General features: G+C 45.9%; 1 pseudogene; it reads right to left on the minus strand.

Annotated features, from left to right (window-relative positions):
- LOC102979481 (5'-AMP-activated protein kinase subunit gamma-1-like) overlaps positions 1-6,499 on the minus strand; it is a 62,163-nt pseudogene extending 55,664 nt beyond the window's left edge.
- Positions 6,500-9,803: the final 3,304 nt, after the last annotated feature.

Consider the following 9,803-nt stretch of genomic DNA (forward strand, 5'->3'; position numbering starts at 1 on the left):
GTGGAGTGGCTGGGCCCGTGAGCCATGGCCGCTGGGCCTGCGCGTCCGGAGCCTGTGCTCCGCAACGGGAGAGGCCGCGGCGGTGAGAGGCCTGCGTACTGTTAAAAAAACAAAAAACAAACAAAAAAAAACGTTGTATCGATGCAACAAAAGAACTTGTGAAATGCAGAGGAAATAGGTCAAGAAGTGAAAAAAATAACAGAAAAAAGTGATCATAGAGCTTCTGAATTCAGTGCAGTGGGAAAGAACTGGCTGGGAAACTTAGCACTGAAATTAATGATATAACACAGCCATGGTTCAGTCCCCAGAAACATTATCATGGGGAGGAGGAGAAGATGGAAGGAGTTACACAAATCCTCCTCCATGGTGCACTGTTATACTTGATAAAAGTCTGGTTGAGGAACATCACATCAGACCTGGATGAGTCTCTCCCAAGGAGTAAAGTCTACAGATTACAAATCATTTTTATTGTCCATAACATTTTGCAAAACTTACCTGTTTTCAGGTCCTAAATGCAAGTCAGTGTCTGAACATATATTAATAAAATGAAACTGGGGGGATGGCACAAAATAAAAACAAAACAGCTGTTTGGATATGATTATTTGGGAAGCAAGTGAACAAGAAAATGCCAATGGCAAATTAGTTCTAGAATTTCCCAGCCCTGGCCACCTCTTTCTAAATGCTACCTCCCAATAGAAGGTCAATTCAGGTCAAATGCTAATGTTTAGAAATGGTCTACTTTTTATTTCCAACTTGTAAGTGATTCAAAAGTAAAATAGTATTAAATTAATCAGTGGGTCTACAAAGAGCAAGGTGCCAGTTTTCCTGGGTGGGATTAATAATTTGGGACTACTTAGAAACGGACTTTGCAAGTAATAGAGCCTGGATTTCAGGTGGAGGTGGGGACGTCCTTTTCTCTCTATTGCAACAGAGTGACACACAAAAGCAGATGAATTGTTCAGTGCATTGTGACAGAAGGTGACACCTGTAAAGGAAACTTTTTAAGCATTATTTCTCTTAAAACATGCCCCCCCTCACCCAACACACATACACACACATATACAGGCTGGTCTACATCTGAACAATTATGTGAAGTAAATTTTTTCAGAAGGATCACAAGAAAGATTATGAAAAGACTGCCAAAGGAACCATGTCAGTCAATCCACTCAAATTGTCCAATCAACACCACCAATTTCATGCAGTTTTCTGATCCCAAGGGGAAGGAAAAAAATTAAAGAAGCAAGGCCTCTGGTGGACAGAAAGAACAAGTTGATACTGCAGCAGTCCAAAAAGATAATTTGCATGAGAAAAGCTGAGATTCTTCCTACTTAGATAGTAAATGCTTGAATTTTCTAAGAAAGATTCCATCTTGCTAAAGGATATGGACACATTTCAGCTTTGGAAGAGGATTCAGTTTAGATAGGAGATATTGAGTACCCATAAGGGATCTAGGACTTCGCAGCACCTCAGCCTTTGCACTCCTGGAGACCTCTGCTTCTCTGTTGACTGGAGGTTACACAACTTCACAATCACAGTCCAGAAAGATGTGTCCCCCGACCCCGGCTTTTCTTCCTACTCTTTCCCCACTTGTCAAAAGCAGTCCTGTCCTTCTTGCCGAATAGAACTATTCCCAACCAAAGTATTAGGACTGAATGAGAAAGGAAGAGCTGACAGCCTCGCAGACAAATGTCAAGGATGGACATTTAATTCAGATCATTCCTCGGTATTCATATATGTGCCAATAGGATTAAGAAAAGTCAAGAATGATTTACTCTCACTATCTCTACTTCCTCACCCCTCAATCACTCCTCAACCTTCTCCCTTCCCCACTTCCCACTTCTGAAGCTCTTCTCATCATGGTCACCAGTGACTTCTTTGCCCCAAGGGAGACATCTTAACTGGGTTTGACAGAGCTGCTCACTCCTTTTTCTTCCAATTCTCTCCTGCGGAATCCATGACACTCCCTCCCCACTCTCTGATTGCTCCTTTATCTTCTCTCTCCTTTTGCCTCCTCTTTCCTTTTCCCTACCTCATAGATGTTCCAATTCCTCAGGGTTCCACTAGCCTTCTTTCCTCTCTCCATTCATTGGTATGGCTTAAATATCACCACCACGCCATTGACGTCTTGTTTTCTGTCTTGAGTCCAAGCATCACTGCTGAGCTCCTAGACTGGTGTCCATTGCCTCCTGAGTATCACCTGGTTGTTCCAGAGATTCTTTAGACTCAACACATCCAACACTGAGCTTATTATCCTTCTCTAAGTCTATTCCCCCTCCAGTTTTATTCCTCTTGGGCAAGGTACCAGAGTCCACCAGTTGCCCAACCTTGAAACATGGGAATCATCTTGAACTCCTCCCTCCCCCTCACTCACCACATCCTGGCACCAACAGACTGTGGTGAGTCTACTTGTTAAATCCCTTATGAATTGCTTGACCACTGTCTTGTTTCTTAGGCTCATTACCTCTCTGGTTGCCTTGTCTTGCCTCTGCTATATTGTAAACTCCATGAGAGCCTGAGCTTGGTCTGCCTTGTTTATCATTTTTTGCTCAGAACCTAGATCAGTGCCTGGTCACAATACATAACTGTTGGGCTCAGTACTTGTTGAATGAATGGATAATTCCTTACCCAGCTCCTGCCTTGGATTACCTGTGCTTCCTCTATTATCTTTCATCATATCCATTGTTCATGTGGTTGCTTATCTTTCCCAGGATAGCTAACGGCCAAGATGGTCCCCAATGATTCTTGCCTTCTGATAATTCCTGCCTTTGTATAATCTTCTCGCCCTTGCATGTGGGCTGGACCTAGTGAATCATTTCTAATGAATAGAATGTGGCAAAAGTGATAGGATGTCACTTCTAAGATTCAGTGACAAAGAAACTCTGCCTTTCATTTTTCGTGCCTTCTCTTGCTTGCTGTCTCTGAGGGAAGACAGCTACTATGTTGTGAGCTAGCCTCTGGAAAGACCCATATGGCAAGGAACTGAGGAAGAACTTCTAGCCAACAGACAGCAAGGAGGCCTGACAACAACCATGTGAGTGAGCTTGGAAGTGGATTCTCTCTCACTTGAGCCATCAGATGAGACCACAGTCCTGGTCAACACATTGAGTGCAGGCTTGTGAGAGACCCTGATTCACAGAATCTGTGAGATAGTAAATATTTTTTGTTTTAAGATGCTAAATTCTGGGGTAATTTATTGTGTAAAAATAAATAATTAAATCATGACCTAAGGCTTAATTTTAAATTACAAGCTCTAAACCTTCTAAGGGCCTAAATTAACTTGGTGTACTCATACTGTGAATACAATGGAGTGGTTAAGAGAAATGAAGCCAATCTTTTGGTACTAATGTAAGGCGTTTACAACACTGGATTTTAGAAAGCAAGGTGAAGAACAATACTTATTGTAGGATATCATTCATGTAAAAGAAAAAAACTCAATACACAATATATTTTCTGTAGCTACAAGTAAATGTATGGAAATAAATCTGTAGGTAAACATATCAACTCATAGCCGTGGTTACCTTGGAGTAGTCAAGAAGAACTTAAACTTTGTCTATATTTTTTGAAACTTTAACACAAAGAATGTATTTATGTATAACTTTTAAAATTAAAAAAGTAAATACTACTTTAAATGGAAAAACGCAGGCTTAGAGATTTTATTGTTCAAAGTGAAAATATCTTTTTTTTTTTTTTTTTTTTTTGGCGGTACGCGGGCCTCTCACTGCTGTGGCCTCTCCCGTTGTGGAGCACAGGCTCCAGACGCGCAGGCTCAGCGGCCGTGGCTCACGGGCCCAGCCGCTCCACGGCTTGTGGGATCTTCCCGGACCGGGGCACGAACCCACGTTCCCTGCATCGGCAGGCGGACTCTCAACCACTACGCCACCAGGGAAGCCCGAAAATATCTTTCTTATTTGGCAAAGCTTATTCCAATAAAACTCAAATAACACAGACTGTATAAAATACAAAATGAAAGTCCATAATTACCTCATTGCCCCAATTAATAATCAAGTTTGTTTTATATTCATCCATATTTTCTTCTAAATCTAACAAATAAAAATGGGATCCTATTTTACTTACTGTTCTGTAGCCAGATTTTTTTTTCTGTTAATGATATATCACGGACATCTTTCTATACTCATTCATTTGGAACTACTAATTTTTTTTGTCTTTTTGCATGTCATTCATTATATACATGTGCTGTAATTAATTCAACTGCTAAAATGTAAGCTCCATGAAAATAAGACTTCATCAAACTTGTTTACTGCTAGATCCTTAGGGGCTAGAACAGTGCTTGAAGCTCCGTAGGTACTCAAAAAAATCCACTGGGTGAATTAATTTATCTAGTCAACTATTGATAGACAATTTGTTTGACTATAATAGAACATCTTTTCACACTTGTACGATTATTTTCTTGAGATAAATTCCTAAAGATGAAATTACTGGGTCAAAGGGATGTCTTAACATTTTGAAACATGTTGCCAAATTCCCCTGCGTTTAGTCTTTACTGTATTGCATTCCTACCCATCAGTATATAAAAATACGTACATCCCCTACACCCTCACCAGTATGGGATATAATTCATCTCTGACATAAAGTTGTGATGGGATTCACAACCACAAATATTGTGTTGGGGAATTGAAGAGCAGATCCTCTGTGAGACCGGGCAGAAGATAATGAGCCTACCATGCTTGGGAAATTAATTTAAATGAAGAGTGTGCCAGTCGGGGTCTCAGCAGGAAAGGGCTCACTCAAATTAGGTAATTTAAAGGGAGTTTAATAAAGAAGCTCTTTCCAAAGGAGGGCAGGGTGTCAGAAAACCATAAGCATCCCCAGGGACTAATTACACTGGGCTCTGTTATCACCCCTAGGCCTGAAGGAGCCAAGGGGAAGAGTGACTACTGTAACCTGGAGACTGAGAAGCCCCTGTGAAAAGGGCCACCAGGCAGGAGCTGTGACCCTAAGGAGGTCACACCCACCCAGCAGGGAGGAAGCTGGAGGTTAAATCCTTCCAACTTTCTCCTCCCCCACTCACCTTCTCCAGGTCCCTATTGGTCAAAAGCAATGGGAAGCCACAGGGCAAGAGAGCCCTGTGAATAGTCCATGTTTTTGGCCTCCCAAAGGCACAGGGCATACAGCATACAGTAATTGCCCAATAAGTGTGTCCCTGAATTCAACCCTCACAACAGTCCTTCAAGGTAGGCATTTACATTGCAATGGGAAAACTGAGGCTCAGAGAGATTAATTAACTGCCCAAGGTTGCACAGCTAGTTTTGGAGGGCTCCCACGCCCTGTGCTCTGAAGCACTGTGGAACTGGGATCTGAGGGCAAGTAGATGGTTGTCACCACAAACACTTTGTCAAATAATGAAGTCCCCCAACATGGGACAGGATCCAAGGAGCTGTGGTGGTCTCGAAAGACTCTCGTGCAGCTTCTGTGACAGGTGAGGTGGTAGCTCAGGTGAGGTGCAGTGAAGAGCCGCGCTCTCAGCTGTAGGTCCAGCGCGGTGTCCCCGGGGACACCGGCCTCATCACTGACGCCACCTGGGAGAGGTGGCAGGGCGCAAACTGCCCGCGTTCAAATCCTGATCCTGTCACCCACCAGCTGCTGTGTAACCTTGGGCAGGTCCCAAGGACATCTGTCCTGTTTCTTCGTGTGTTCAGTGAGGATCATCATCGTACCTACGGTGGGGAGGACCTCAGAAGTCCACGCGCGTGGTACCCAGCACCTTGTCACGTGCATCACCGCTAACTCGCAGGGAACTGCCGCTTCCTGGCCTCGCCCTTCAAAGGTCCACATGCACGATTTCTCCCTAATTACACCCTGCTCTGCAAAGCCAGAGGCGTCTTGTCCAGGGCTTGGCAACTTCCTTCCATCAGGGGTCAAACATTCAGTATTATCGGCTCTGTGGGCGGTGCATCTCTGTCTCAAGTACTCAACCCGCTGGCACCGGCGCCAAAGCGGCCAGAGCCCACTGGCCAACGTGGGCGTGGCTGTGTTCCAATAAAACTTTATTTATGGACACGGAAATCTGAATTTCATATAATTTTCACATGTCACAAAATATTCTTTCAAATTCTTTTTCAATGACTTAAAAACGTAAATGCCATTTTTAGTTGGCAGGCGCGTACAAAAACACGCAGCTGGCCAGACTTAGCTCTCAGTCTGGAATTGGCTAGCGAACCCCCTAGTGTAGGCCCCTTCAGGCGGGACTGACCCCTGACAGTGACCGTGAAACCTGACTTTCTTCTGTAATCTCACAGCATCAGGACTGGGAAGGAACCCCACCTCTTCCCATTAGAGAGAAATCTACCGTGGGTACTATGTGATCCGGCTTCTGGCACTCTCCATGCTGCTCGGAACTGCAACCCCTCTGGCTTCCGGTTCTTCCAAGGGGCCAACTCCTTCCTGCCTCGGGGCTCCCAGGGGGGCACTTCCCTCTGTTCTGAATGTGCCTCTGTCCATCTATAAGCTGCTTGATCTTGGGACTGTATTTGTCTTCCATCCTGCTGTACTTTCAAGGCCCGACATAGTGCTCAGCATGCAGCAAGTGCTCAATAAACGTGCATTGGATTTAACCCTAAAACAATCCTTCAAGGCAGGTGCTCTATACCACTGGGGAAACTGAGGCTCAGAGACACTAATTAACTTGCTCAAGGTCACACAGCTAGTTTTGGAGGCTCCAGAGTCCTGTCCTTGTTTGTTTGTTTGGCCATGCTGCGAGGCTTGTGGGATTTTAGTTCCCCGACCAGGGATTGAACCCGGGGCCCTTGGCAATGAAAGCAACGGAGTCCTAACCACTGGACCACCAGGGAATTCCCAAAGTCCTGTCTTAAGTGCTGTACTCTGTTGACCAAGAAGTGTCCAAGCACTTCTCATCAAATTCTGATGCCACCGTCAACAATCTGGTGACCTTGGGTGAGTCACAAGGACTCTGTGCTTCAGCTTCCTCATCAGTAAAATGGGTATGACAGTAACACAATGCCTTCCTCACTGAGTTGTTGCGAGGATTGGGGGAGTTAATAGATCTTGCCTGGCACCCAGCAAGCACCATATAAATGTCAGTCCTTGTCAGCAGGGAGCCACCAGCCGTGAAGGAGACTGAGGTCTTAGGTCCAGGCAGAAAAATGGCTTCCTCCTTCAGCCCTGGGGTGACACTGCCCTGGGGACCCAGAGCAGGCTGGAGTTGTCATTCAGCCCTTGGTGCTAAGGGCCCTTGGAGGAGAGGCCACTGGACATTTCTAAAGAAAACCAGGACCTCTTAGACTAGGAGGTGAGGCTACCCTGGCTTCGTGGGGGTTAAGTCCAACCAGAATGTGTTTATTTTCCCCTGTGTCTGGAAGGGCCTCTCTGGTATCCATGGCAACGTGATTTCCTGTCCTGGTTTTCCCTTGGATGAGATACCTGCTGAATGCAGAGGCGCCTGGGCTAAAGCTTGGGGTGGAGGCCAGCGCTGAGGCAGGCTGCTTTCCCTGCCTCTCCCACACGGCCAAGTGGCCAGCCAGGGCCCCTGTCACAAGAGCCTTTGTTTACCAGTCCAGACATCCAACTTCAGGGTGACGTCATGGAATCCAGCCCGGAATCCTTGTTACGCCCCATTTTCTTTCTTCCTTTTCAAGGTTTTTTTTTTTCCTCCTGAGGCCGAGGAAACAGGCCAGTTTGCAGAGAATATTTCAAAACCCTCTCGATCACAGGCCATACCCTGGGTATGGGAACTTCGCTAGCAATCATTCATTCATTCACCGTTTCATTCATTCAGCAAACATTTGCATACTGGGTCAAATGCCAAAACTGTGCTAGAGCTAAAGAAACAGAGGGAAATAGATCAGGTCTTTAGTCTTGAGGAGCCTCTCTACTGGAGAATGGAGAAAGGCGTGGAAATAATCAAACATACACAGTATGGTGTCTCCACAAAGCCCTCTTCAGGGGTGGTGTGGAGTTGAGACGGGGAAGAAGCTCAGTCTCTGCCACCTGCCTGCTTTCAGGTTCAGCTCCTAAACTCCATGGCCTTAGGCAAATCCTAGCCTGAACCTCAGTCTTCTCATCTGTAAAATGGGGATGATGCTGGTACCCACCTGAGGGCATTACTTAGCGTGGTGTTTAGGAGTCTGCCTTCTGGAGTGGGACTGGCGGGTTCAGGTCTCAGCTCTACCACTTACTAGCTCTGTGTCTCGGGGCAAGTTACTTACACTCGCTGTTAAATGGGGACTGTCCTGGTGCCTATCACATAGAGCTGTGTGAGGTCTACGTAAGTGAGTGCATGTACTTAGGACAGGGCTCTTAGACCTGTTGTGTTACTACCACTACCTCAGGGGACCCTGGGAGCCCAGAGGAGGGAGCATGTAGATAATTAGCTATCCAATTAAGCTATACGGTTGGCCCTCCATATCTGGGTTGCACGTATGTGGATTCAACCAACTTCAGACCAAAAGTATTTGGGAAAAAAAAAAATCCAGAAATTTCCAAAAAGCAACACTTGAATTTGCCACCTACTGAGCACTGTACTGAATCCACATGCATGCAGTGATGCGTAGGCACGCCCTTCTGTGGCCCCGGGCCCCTCACAGGTCCTCAGTATCTCTCCAGCGCTCCTTGCTTGAGCAGTGTTTGCCTCACCTCTCATTCCCTTGCGCCTTTTGTTGTGTGCACCCTTTGTTTCTGTGGAAAAAAAAAAAAAAGTTTCAAAAGAGAATTACTTAGCGTGGTGTTTAGGAGTCTGCCTTCTGGAGTGGGACTGGCGGGTTCAGGTCTCAGCTCTACCACTTACTAGCTCTGTGTCTCGGGGCAAGTTACTTACACTCGCTGTTAAATGGGGACTGTCCTGGTGCCTATCACATAGAGCTGTGTGAGGTCTACGTAAGTGAGTGCATGTACTTAGGACAGGGCTCTTAGACCTGTTGTGTTACTACCACTACCTCAGGGGACCCTGGGAGCCCAGAGGAGGGAGCATGTAGATAATTAGCTATCCAATTAAGCTATACGGTTGGCCCTCCATATCTGGGTTGCACGTATGTGGATTCAACCAACTTCAGACCAAAAGTATTTGGGAAAAAAAAAAATCCAGAAATTTCCAAAAAGCAACACTTGAATTTGCCACCTACTGAGCACTGTACTGAATCCACATGCATGCAGTGATGCGTAGGCACGCCCTTCTGTGGCCCCGGGCCCCTCACAGGTCCTCAGTATCTCTCCAGCGCTCCTTGCTTGAGCAGTGTTTGCCTCACCTCTCATTCCCTTGCGCCTTTTGTTGTGTGCACCCTTTGTTTCTGTGGAAAAAAAAAAAAGCTTCTAAAGAGCAATTAAGTGGTCAAAGCAATCCATCAAAGGCTAAGAGGGAAGCCTAAAGTGCCATCTCAACAAGAAAATAAAAATCTTAATCTTTTGAGAAGCAGCATGTGGCTTGCGGAAGTGCGAATAAGGTTGCTAAGAACGAATCAAGCATTTACACAGGGAAGCAGAAAGAAGCTGAAATTCGTGGAAGGGTCAGTGCTGGCCCTGCAATGGCAAAAAGTGGTCTCTCTGGTTCGTGAGAAAGTACCTGCAAAGCCTGAGAAAGCATTAAGTGTGCGGCACGAAGACATGTCACAGAAGGATGTCCCTGATGGTGGCAAAATTATGTGTGGAAAAAGCACCCAGTCTCTGTGAGCAGTACTGTGAGGGCCTTGCAGAGAGTGAGAGGAAGGAGATGCAGGCTGGTCGGGGTTGCTGGCGGGCTGTGTAAAGCTGCAGCCTCAAGAACTTAAAAATCAGGGCGGGGCTTCCCTGGTGGCGCAGTGGTTGAGAGTCCGCCTGCCGATGCAGGGGACGCG

This window comes from Physeter macrocephalus, chromosome 14 (assembly GCF_002837175.3).
Source record: "Physeter macrocephalus isolate SW-GA chromosome 14, ASM283717v5, whole genome shotgun sequence".
Taxonomy (NCBI): Eukaryota; Metazoa; Chordata; class Mammalia; order Artiodactyla; family Physeteridae; genus Physeter; species Physeter macrocephalus.